Raw genomic sequence first — 12,777 nt, forward strand, 5'->3', positions numbered from 1 at the left:
AACACCCTGCAACTCAGAGCATGGGAATTAGTCCGAACGATAAAAGCCAATCTCAAAGGTTATGTACTGTATGATTTCATGTATAGGGCATTCTTGAAAGAACAAAATTATAGATAAGAACATACTAGTGATTGCCAGGGGTTCAGGGATGGGAGTTGGGAGGATATAAAAGGGAAACATGAGGCAGCCATGTGGTGGTGGAACAGGTCTGTATCTTAATTGTACATGGAGCTAGACTTGTGATAAAATTGCATCGACAGACACACACACAGGAGCCCTTATAAAACTGGTAACATCTGAATAAGTGCTGTGGATCCCGTGGATCGTATCAGTGTCCGTTTCCTGGTTTTGATATGGTACTTTAGATGTTACCAACTGGAAGAGGCTGGACAAAGTTCACTGGACTTTCCAGTGTTGTGGGTTGGTTTTTTTTTTTTTTTTTTTTCTGCAACCTCTTGTGAATCTATCACTATTTCAAAATTAAAAAAAAACAAATATTTCTTAAAAAACTACCCTTGGGCATAAAACAATTTTTTAGTTTGGAATTACCTCGGGATATATACGTTTTAAGAACTCTTATTTTGCACCTAATGCTAATTTGCTTTGGTAAGTGCATCTACTTGTAAATCTGTCCTGCTATTCGGCATCCTGTTCTGTTCTGCTAAACATAGTGTTAAAGAGCATTTTTGGTAGGACAGTATGGACTGTTCTAGGACTTTCTAGATTTTTGCGAGCGGTATCTAGAAATGATATGTGGGCAGTAAGTGGATCAACCTGTTTGAATGAACGTGGTTACTTTTGTAAACATCTCATGGCAGATCCTGTTAGAGCACATACAGATTCTGTGTTTCCCCACGATGGCAGTAAACCTGCTCAGTCTTGGGGGGTTGGAGGGTTATGGGTATTTTTCATAACTATCACTTCCTGAACTTGACCTTTATTACACTTTCCATATTTGCTACTACGCGATATACTTGAAGTATGTCTTTAATATTACCTGACTTTTTATTTAATTTATTTTTTTAATGCTTATTTTTAAGAGAGAGAGAGCGAGAGAGAGCACATCGTGCGCACGTGCACATGAGCCAGTGGGGGAGGGGCAGAGAGAGAGGAAGACACAGAATCCAAAGCAGGCTCTAGGCTCTGAGCCATCAGCACAGAGCCCGATGCAGGGCTCAAACCCACAAACCATGAGATCATGACCTGAATCAAATTCGGATGCTTAACCGACTGAGCCACTCAGGCACCCCAAAAATCACCTGACTTTTTAAAACATTTTTTTTAACGTTTATTTATTATTGAGAGACGGAGAGAGACAGAGCATGCGCATGGGAGGGGCAGAGAGAGGCGGTGACACAGAACCTGAAGCAGGCTCCAGGCTCCGAGCTGTCAGCACAGAGCCCGACAGGGGGCTCCAACTCAAACTGCGAGATCATGACCTGAGCTGAAGTCAGACGCTTAACTGACTGAGCCACCCAGGCGCCCCAAAATTACCTGACTTTTTAAAAGCACACAATACCATTCTGATCTATTAGGTGCCACTTTTTTGCATATATTATCTCATTTAGGACTCCTATTAATGCAATTAAAAATACGCTTTCTTCCTTTCTTAAAACAGAAACATGAGAAGTTACTTGCCTGAATAAATAGTCCATGAACATTGTTATTCCAGCAATACTATTCTTGCTCACAGCACTGTTGAAACTCTCCTCTGGGTTTTTTTTTTGGGGGGGGGGGGGCGGGTGGGGACACTTTGCAGCATATTCTTTTGACTGCACTCAGTTGTGGAAAATTTTCACCTTCTAAAGTTTAGAACCTTATTTATCTACCTACCTACCTAGATCTCTCATCAAAAGGAATTCAGCACAAATTAAAACAAGGTCGTTATTTTTACTTGCCGGCTTATAGACATTCAATCCCAGTACCAGCAAGAATACTGAGGAACAGCAACCCTCTGCACTGCCAGGGACAGTATGACTCACTACAAACCTTTGGAAAGCAATTCGGCAATATACGTGTCCAAGCCATTTAGAAATGTTCAAACATTTTAAGGAGGCATTCCTTTCCTGGGCATGTATCCTGTAAGAAATAAGCCCACTGACCCAGTCAAAGGAAGGAAGCATGCGGAGCCACAGTGAAGCGAGGCTTGAATCAACGTTCTTGCAAGAGCAGGTGTCTGACAGGCATACTCGGGGCAGTTACAGCTGACAATTTATTTCCTAGCGTGCAAGCCCCTCCCCTGGTTCCCCATTGGCTGAGTGCCACAGAGGGTACAGCCTTACCAGACATCATTTGTACCCACGTAAAGCATTAAGTAATCTGATTAGAACAAATGTACATTCCCTGAGGTGATGCAGACTTTCAGTCCCTCCTCCCTTTGTTCTTTGGCACATGCTCATCGCAAAGCTGGTGAAAATAAGCCTGCAAGACAAAAGGGAAGAAGAACCAGGTAGTGAAGTGTCTAAGGGTTTGTGACTCCATTGTTGGTGGGTGGGGAGAAGGTGGGGGGAGGTCGTATATATTTCCGATAGGTTATAAACCTCTTGTTAACTAGAGACACTACAACTTTCATTCTGGTATTTCTGAAGATGAATCTTCTTCCTCACTTCTCACAATCTTATATTTTAAAGTTTATTCAAAGTGAGGTCCGATGCCATAGATATCTAATGGAAACTTAGTCCATTGCCTATGAAATATATTCCACCCTCCAATTGACTGTCAGGTGACTTCTGTTCTCACCTGGGGAGTCGTGGCAGAGCCAGCCGAGGAAACCATTAAACCCTGCTGCAGATCATGGGCTAGAGGAGGTTGGGAAACTGGCACCACGGCCACCCCACTGTGAAGGGCTAGGGTTCCAGTTAGTTTCATTTGCATCTCTAAGTACAAGGTGGGTTAGCCGACTTCTCCTTTGCATGTGTAAAGAGCCCAGCACGAGTACTGCAGTTAAGAGTTCCACAGTTCTGATTTCCACTATGTTGATCGCAAACGCACAGCTCCTAGGACTACTATTTTGAAGTAAGAACCATTTAAGTGCGTATACTCCCCTGTGCTCCTTTGCAAATCAGTCTTATTCAAAGGCTTTTCTTCCAGGGTTAGCTTTTGCCTTTCCTTTTCAACTGTTTTTTGTTTTTGTTTTTTTTTGCTAACGAATCCACTATTCTCTTCCACCCTGCCCCCAAATTTGGCCTTCTATTTCAAGGGCTTAAAAGTATTTATAAAGACTCTCAATACCAAGTGCAAACGAATCCTTGTACACACTCTAAAAGGATCCTGCAATACCTTTCAGCATCTATCACTCACCCCCTACTGTTTATTGCCCCCCCCCCATGCAATGCCCATCCTTGTTCCTGTCTTATTTTGTTACATGTGTGAATGATTGCTCCCCACCCATCCCTTCTTAGAAATGCTTCTGTTTCCACAGGCCAGACAAGCTACCCCTACCTGCCCATCACTGTGAACTGGACCCATGTGACCAGGGTCCAGTTCACATTCCACTTGCTAAATTGGAAGACATTCCACTTGCTCCAAGAATTTGGAGTTGGGCAGGAAGCTTGTCTCTTCTGAATTTGGATATAGGGATTGAGAGAATGGTCTGCAAAGGACCAACTAGAATGCCAACAAATCGTGGGGTGAAATCACCACCTGGGGACAGTAGCAAAGATGAGAGGCCAGGGAGGTGGTGGTGACCAGGAGAGAGAGAGAGAGAGAGAGAGGGAGAGAAACTGCCTGGAGTTGCTATTCTCAATCTCGAAGCTCAGTTGGGTTCCTGGGGGTCCTGTTTCTATATAATAAATCTCCCTTTACGTGAACTAGCATAAATGGGTTTTAGTTAATGACACTAAATAATCCTTGAATCATATTCTCCGAGGGGGTCTTCAAAATAAAGATTATATAAACTAATGAATAAATATTAACCATATTAGGCACCAATCCCATTCTTTCTTTTCTTCTCTTTTTCTGCTCCTTTAAAAAACTGTGAAATAGGCCATCTGTACAGAAGAGTGCATACAATTTCTATATAAGGTTAAAACCACCTCTGGTTGAAACTATGCTCGTGTTTTATGAATTCCTCTGGGCCAGGTAGTAAATATTTTTCACTTTGCAGGGCATACAGTCTTTGCCAGAACTTCTCTGGTCTGTTTGCAGCACTAAAGCGCATAATGAATGTGGTCGTGTTCCAGTAAATTTTATTATAAAAACAGGCAGCAGGCTGCATTTGGCCCGTAGGTCATCGTTGAAAGACTATGGCTTAAAGAAGACTTATTATCCCTGGTCCAAAGAATTTTAAAGCAAAGTTCTGCATAACTACCACCCAGGTCAATAATACAGCTAACACTGGAGAAGTTTCTGTCTGCCCATCCTAGATAATAATTCCACGTTTCCTTAAAGACACGACCACCGTTCTGACACTTGTGATGGACATCTTCTTGCTTCTCTTTACAGCTTTCCCAGCAACGTATGCATTACTGGGCAGGATAGCTTACTTTTGCCTGTTTTAAAAATGCTAATAAATGGAACCCTACTTCATGTGTTCTTCTTTTTCTCCTTTTCCTCCTCCTCCGGGCTTACACAATCTCTTCCAGACTTTAATAAGAGGAAACACTTCCCAAAGGCATTATGGTGGGGAGGTGACGAGGCTGTGGGGGTGGCCCAACCCAGTCTGGCTGATGAGGTTGGAATATGCCACGAAGTTCCTCAACTTTTTCTACTTCGAGTCCCTCAGCAGATGTGTGGCAGTGACACATGGGTGGTGACCCTGTAGCTGCTGCTGGAGCCCAGTCTGGGGCCCTGCAGAGTCGGCAGTGCCAACCAGAGCAGGCAGAAGGGCTTTGTGACACCTTGAAGATCTCCTTCCAGGTCAGGGACACCCTGATGCTGGCAGACAAACCCTCTTCTTGGTGCTGGAGGAAGACGGCAGAGTAAAGACAGAAGAGTAGTTCCAAACCCTGACAGACAAGACAGCGTCTGTGGTCCTCCAGAAGGGACAGAAATAGCAGTCCCCATCAGAGCAGCTGAGGTCCCACGTGCAGTGGGGAGAACACTGAAAGCCTGGGAGAAACCCTTGAGAGGTGCCAACCCCATGCTTGTCTTGATGCAAGGGACTGGGTACTAATTTCCCCCTCCCATAAGACTGCCAAGAAGATCAAAGTGGCCTGCAAAACCTTTGACCGGTACAAAATTAACCCACAGGACTTCGTTGGTTGTTTGAGAGTGAAGGCAACTCATGATGGGATGTACTCCATTTCCTATGATATGCACTTCTACGGGGTCAAGTGCATCATGAAGGAAGCTCTTTACTGGCCCCTCTGTGGCATGCAGGCCATAGGCCACATGCTGCTTGCACCTTCTGCTACACGCAGCAACTCTTGGACGCCGCAGAGGGAGGGCAGCCCCAGGGCAGGGCCATGTCTGTCTTGCCAACCAGTCTGAAGATACTACAATGAAGGTCCAAGTCCTTGGACGCCTTCCCAGCCAAAGACCAGACTGGGAACCCAATGTTCAGCTGGTAGCATCTGGCTGGCAGCTAAAGAGCTTCTTGCCTCCTCGTACCTCCCTCTCCCCAACAAGATCATGAATGAGGAAGCATGAGGAAGGACAAGAAACCAGGTGTGGGCCGGCCAAAGGAGAACTAAGCGTTCTTGGCCTGGCCTAGTTTGTTCCTGCCCAACGTAGCTTAGCTGACCAAGGCTATGGCATGAAGTCTGCTCCTCAGCAACCCATATTTTCACACGCTATATTTTCAGTACACTCCTGGCCCCCCCATGCAGAGTACTCCTGAGTGAACACTCGAGTCCCCTAGTGCGACATTAGAATGTTCACAATAAACTATTTATGCTGGGGGAGAGGACACTCCCCACCTCATTTTATGAGCCTGGTATAAATTTGATATTAACATTGGACAAGACATTATGAGAAAGGATAATTCCAGGCTAATTTCACTCAGGAACATTAGATGTAAAAATCCTATACAAAATATTTACAGATTGCAGCCATACGCAAAAGGCCAATATACATAATGATCAACTTACTTTTCCCCCCAGGAAAGCAAGATGTGCTTCACAGTCAAAAATCAACCACTGTAATTCTCTATATTCACTGAACAGAGGAGAAAAACTATTTGCGTAATCACCTCAACAGGCATAGAGAGGGTTTTGCTTAAGTTCACCCATTTATGGTTAAAAAGAAAGCTTCTAGCAATCCAGGAAGTGAACTTCCTTAATCTGATCATAAGCATTCACAAAAAGCTTATACTAAACACCATAATTAATCATTAAATGTTAAAACTTTTTTTCTTTTGGTTTTGAGAATAAGGCAAAGTGTGTTGACTAATCTCTGAGAAGCAGACGCCAAGATGGATCTCGAAGTACAATGTACTTGTTGGAGGTGACGCTTGTGAAAGATCGAGAGGGAGCAGGATTGGGCAGAGAAAGCCGCAGGCTTCAGTGTGGCTCTGACGCATGTGGTAGGAGAGGGGAGGGACGAACAAGAGACGGGAGCAGCCTCCGATCGATCGCAGTGCAGCTCTGGGGATATCTTCACCAACCCAATGGGGAGCTGTGTCTCAAAGATTTCCCATAGGGGAACCCCGGGCTGCCCAAATAAGTGACTCCTTCCACCACTGCCATGCTCACTTGTTGGCTGGAAGCCACTCTGGAACTGCTTGGCCCCAGCTCAGAAGCTGGAGGAGATCCTGAAGCCGCCTGCAGTCGGAGGCTGTGAGCTAACCACACTCCCAACATCAGGCTCATTTCTGGAGGGGGATCTCAGAGGCATAGCTCCATGGTGCCACAAGGATTTCCAGTGTGACCAAGTCTGTTCAACACTGTGCTAGAGGCCCCAGGCAGGCCATAAAGAATAGGGGAATAGGAAAAAAACTTTAGGAAAGAGGAAATAACACTGACATTATTCGAAGATTCTATCAATTGCAAATGCCAAAGGAATATACAAGTAAATATTTAGACTAATTGAGTTCAGCAAGTGTGCTACATACAATGTCTATTTTATTTTATTTTTCAATGCTTATTTATTTATTTTGAGGGAGAGACAGAATGCAAGCAGGGGAGGGGCAGAGAGAAAAGGAGACAGAGAATCTCAAGCAGGCTCCATGCTGTGAGCCCTGAGCCCGATGCAGGGCTTGATCCCAGGAACTGTGACATCACGACTTGAGCTGAAATCAAGAGCCAGACATTTAACCAACTGTACAGGTGCCCCATGTACAATGTCTATTTTAAAACTGAACTGCAGGGGCACCTGGGTGGCTCAGTCAGTTGAGCATCTGACTCTTGGCATCAGTTAAGGCCATAATCTCACAGTTTGTGGGTTTGAGCCCTGTACTGGGCTCCATGCTGACAGTGCAGAGCCTGCTTGGGTTTCTCTCTCTCTGTCTCTCTCTGCCCTTCCTGTGTGCGTGCGCGCTCTCTCTCTCTCAAAATAAATAAAGAAACTTTAAAAAAATTAAAAAAAAGAAAAGTTAATTGCATTCCCACATCCTAATAACCTAAGAATCAAATATGTAGGAATACAATTACAAAAGATGTGCAAATGAACAAATGATGTTTTTACACAGTGAACTGTAATACATTATTGAGAGAAACACACACACACACACACACACACACCCCACTAAGTATACGGAGAGATAAACCATACTCATATATTGGTAAATCAATATCGTAAAAATGTCAATTCTCTCCAGTGATGCAATTCTGATCAAAACTCCCAGTGTTTTTCTTTCTTTCATCACAGAATTTAACAAACCAATTCTAAATATTTTATCAAAATGCAAAGGACTAAGAATAGACAAGGTATTATTGAAAAATTAGATGGAGGCCATACTTCACTAAATATCAAGACTTACAAAACTATAGCAATGAGGTAGGATGGCGTTGGGGTAACAATGGATAGAGACTAATGGAAGAGACCGAGACTCCAGGAAAGACCATGCAACATGGACAATGGATTTAGGCCAAGGACAGCACTTCAGAGCAATAGAGGATGGCCTTTTCAATAAACAGTGCTGGGCAATTGGACCTTCATATAAAGAAAATGAAACTTGACCTTACCTTACACCATATGCAAAAGTTAATAACAGGTTGATCATAGATCGTGCAAGGCTAAACAACAGTGTTTGTAGAAGATAATATAAACAATAGGGAAGGATTTTTACAGCAGAACACAATGTTTTAAACATAAAAGGTTTAATAAATTTCCTTGAGCGTGAAAAGCAAGCCACAAAGTGGGAGAAAATATTTGTGACACACAGACCAAGAAGAACGTATATTGGGAATATATGCCGAACACCCATACAATTCAATAAGAAAGAGACAATAAGGGGGGAATTGGGCAAAGGAAGGGATATCCAAATAGCTCAGAAGCACGAAAATATGTACAACCTCACTAGTCATGAGGGACATGCCAACTAAAACCACAATGTAGGGGCACCTGGGTGGCTCAGTTGGTTAAGCATCTGACTCTTGATTTCGTCTCAGGTCATGATTTCACAGTTTGTAGGATCGAGCCACACATCGGGCTCTGTGCTGACAGTACAGAGCCTGCTGGGATTCTGTCTCTCTCCCTCTACCCCTGCCCTACTTGTTCACGTGCCTCTGTCTGTCTCTCTCAAAACAAATAAATAAACATAATAAAATAAAATAAAATAAAATAAAATAAAATAAAATAAAATAAAATAAAATAAAATAAAATAAAACTACAACGTAGAGGTGCCTGGCTGTCTCAGTTGGAAGAGCATAAGACTTTTGATCTCAGGGTTGTGGGTTCGAGCCACATGTCGGGTGTAGAGATTATTTGAAAATAGAGTCTCCAAGGAAAACAACAACAACAACAACAACAACTGCGATGTAAAATGACACTACACGCACCAGAAAGACTGAAATTAAAAGGACTAAGAGGATAATAGCAACAGTTGTATCATATTCTTCTCGGTTTTTATAACCTGAACCTAATCGTAAAGAAACACTAGACAAACACCAACTGGGGGACGTTCTACAGAATAAGTATATTTTTCAACAATGCCAATATCATGAAAGACAATAGCTGAGGAATGGTTCCATTTTAACGAAAAGAAAGGGGAGGGGGGCCTCACTGGGTCAGCGGGTAGAGAGAGCAACTCTTGATCTCAGGGTTGTAAGTTTGAGCCCCATGTTGGGTAAAGAAATTACTTAAAATAAAATAAAATTAGTTAAAAAACAAAAGAAAAGAAAACTAAGGGGACATGAAAGCCACACGCATTGAGTGACCCTGGATTAGATTCCATCCTAGAAAAATAAAAATTACTCTACAGGAGGACATTTTTGAGACCATTGGTGAAATCTGAATAAGATCCACAAACAAGATAATGGAATTATTTCAAGATTATAGTTTTGATTTTAGTAATTATATTATGATTACTTAAATGAATGTCCTTGTTCTTAGGAAATAATCATACTTAATCTTTAAGGATTAGAGCCTGATTCTGCAACTTAGTTTTAAATGTTTAGAAATATGTATCTATAAAGTTATCATATGCTTATACATTTATAAATGTAAATACATTTATAATATTTATATATCATGGAATGTATATTATATATGATAAAGTTAGACAAATACATAATAAAGCAAATGAGGCAAATGCTTTCGATAGACTACATTGATCAAAGATACTGGACAAGGCTTTTAAAATATAACCTATAAATTAATATTGATTTATGCAAAACAAGGCTGTGAAATTCTATTGAATTAAATGAGCGTCCTCAGATATATTGAGAGAAAGAGGGCACGCCACCATTGCCTCTGTAGCAAATTCCCATTTATCTCTTCTATGGCTGGTTACCAATGGCCTTTTCAGACATCCTAGATGTCCAGAGATCTCTCCCAAGTCAGTCATCTCACTTTGGATGGTAGAAAGCACATTACGGAGGTTCAATAAACTTTGGCTAATGGTAGTGACATTTGCAAGCAATAAAAGAAGGTTGGTTAATGAGTTCATTATACAGATTATACCTGATAGCTGTGTCCTGCTTTGCAAACTTAGTTTAATAGTCTTGAGCCACAATTTAAGGCTGTTCATTTATTATTAAAGAAGATTAGAAGACACCATAGTCCACGCAAAGGTAATCACCGATTCCTTCTCTTTGTCTGGGAGCTTGTACTTCTCAGGGCACGGGCACATCTACCCCCATTTCATAGTAATAGATGCACATTCTTTTTCTCAGCTGAAGCCCAAAGAACTATAGTTCAGAGTCATATTTTATTTGTTTTTTACTTTTTAAAGTTTATTTATTAAAAACTTTTTGAAATGTTTATTTTTGAGAGAGAAGGAGACAGAGTGCAAGCAGGGGAGAGACAGAGAGAGGGAGACACAGAATCCAAAACAGGCTCCAGGCTCTGAGCTGTCAGCACAGAGCCCAACTCAGGGCTTTACCTCACAAGCCACGAGATCATGACCTGAGCTAAAGTCGGACGCTTAACCGACTGAGCCACCAAGGCACCCCCCCTTTTTAATGTTTTATTTAGTTTTAAGACGGAGCACGAGCATGGAGGGGCAGAGAGAGAGGGAGACACAGAATCTGAAGCAGGCTCCAGGCTCTGAGCTGTTAGCACAGAGCCCGAAGCGGGGCTCGAACTCACGAACCATTGAGATCATGACCTGAGCTGAAGTCAGATGCTTAACTAACTGAGTCACCCAGGCGCCCCTTTAAGTTTATTTATTTTTGAGAGAGAGAGAAAGAAAGAGAGAAGGGAAGGGGTCGAGTGGAGCCTGATTCAGAGTCAATGTGGAGCCTGGTCTCGTGAACCACTCGATCATAACCTCAGCTGAAACCAAGAGTCGGATGCTTAACCGACTGAGCCACCCAGGTGCCCCAGAGTCATATTTTAAACTAAACGCAGATCTATTGATGCCTAGCTAAGCACTAATTAGTAGGCACGGCTGTCTCTACTATTGCTAGAAAATTAAAACCATATAAGGTTCACTATAATAACTTTTCCTACACGCAAAAGGAAAAACTCCTGGAAGAAGATCATTTCTACTAGTGTTCCTTAGATTATCCACAGCTTAAAATATACACGAGATCTTATATGCTCATACATGCCTAAAGAAATTCTGGAAGAATGTCCCTGAAACTGAAAAAAGCAATTAGCGACCTGTGAGGGCTCCGAGATGAAAAGCGTACAGATGAAGGACCCAAAAAGTTTTCACTGCAAAGTGTTTCACATTTTTAAGTTCATGAACTGTGTGAATTATTTATAATTGAGAAAAGAAATCCACAGCTAGCTGAGTGCACTCAACAAAGACGCAACTTTGACTTTGGAGTTTTATAAGGATAGTTTTCTGCCCCTGAAAGCCTCTTTTGTTTGCCCCAGCCCGTCATGCAGGTGTTGGTGATAACAGGGCACAGAATAAGTTGAAGTTTATGAGATTATGTGCAAATAAAGGACACCTGCCCTCCCCATTGTTCCGCAATTCTCCATCCAAAGATAAACTTGGTACATTACAAATGAAGTTTGTGGCATTGCTCCAGAGAGGTAGGAATAAATGAAATCTTCTCAGTGCCAGATGGATTTATTTACGTTTCAATCACATGAAAGAAAACTCCAGAGTCCCTCTTTTTAAAAAGTATTTGTTATATTGCTTTTCTGATCGCAAGAATGAGATAGAGATAGTTGTAGGAACTTTGGAATACACAAAAACTAAAGACGAAAGCTCACTAATCAGAGTTTAACAGAGTTTAACAGGGGTGAAGTTAGCCTTCCGCATGTAGAACACATTTACGAGGCAGAGAATGAATTTCAACTCAGCTGTGACCGGATAGTTTATTTTTTCCTAATTACGGGACATGATACACCAGCCTCTGAGTGTTGGCAGGAACCACGGCCTCTTATTAAAACTGGAAATCAGCTGTCCCAATTTATAGACATGCTATGATCCCAAACGCATTTGGAATGCAAGCATACTTTTCTCATAGAACAACATAGAAATGATGGCAAGATTCTGAGGCAAACAGAAGGTCCACATAATTCACAGTGACTCACAAGGCCAGCAGTGCTTTGTTACAATGAAAAAGGGAAGAGAGTAGACCTTTTGTTTGCCTAAAAAAAAAAAAAATTTATACAGAAAGTATTTTGTTACACTGATACGAGAAATATACAGGATGTTTCTATCAGTGAATAAACTTCTATCAATTATTTACCTAAGGTGATTTTATTCCTTCTTATTTGCTCCAAAACTTTCACCTTTAAGTCTTTTCCTCTCACCCTTGCTCACCATTACCATCGGGCTTTCATTTCTAAACGCTTTCCCCATTTTTACTGTCTTCATTCTCATCAGCCCTAACTTTGAATTCAAACAAATCATTTTCAATTTCCCATGGAATTTCAAGATCGAAAAATTCTTGTGTGGGGCCACATCAAACTGAGAAGCTCTGTGCAGCAAAGGAAGTCACGGACAAAATGCAAAGAGAACCTACTGCATGGGAGAAACCATTTGCAAATCCTACATCTGATAAGGGGCTATTATCCAAAAGACATGAAGAATTCAGACAACTCATTAGCAAAACAACAAACAATCGGTTAAAAACTGGGCAGAGGATCTGAATAGACATTTTCCCAAAGAAGACATCCAGATGGCCAACAGGAACCTGAAAAGGTGCTCGATATCACCGATCACCCGGAAAATACAGATCAAAACCACATCGAACAGACTTTTAGATACGGAGAACAAATTGATGGTTGCGGGTGGGGGAGGGAGGAAGGGAGGTGATGGGGAAAGGTGAAACA

At 42.0% G+C, this 12,777-nt stretch overlaps 1 pseudogene; it reads left to right on the forward strand.

Annotated features, from left to right (window-relative positions):
- Window positions 1-4,667: 4,667 nt before the first annotated feature.
- Window positions 4,668-5,444, forward strand: LOC109275590 (cell death activator CIDE-3-like; annotated as a pseudogene).
- The last annotated feature ends 7,333 nt before the right edge of the window (window positions 5,445-12,777 follow it).

The sequence above is a fragment of the Panthera pardus genome, unplaced genomic scaffold (assembly GCF_024362965.1).
Source record: "Panthera pardus isolate Hobbes unplaced genomic scaffold, ASM2436296v1 HiC_scaffold_15, whole genome shotgun sequence".
NCBI lineage: Eukaryota > Metazoa > Chordata > Mammalia > Carnivora > Felidae > Panthera > Panthera pardus.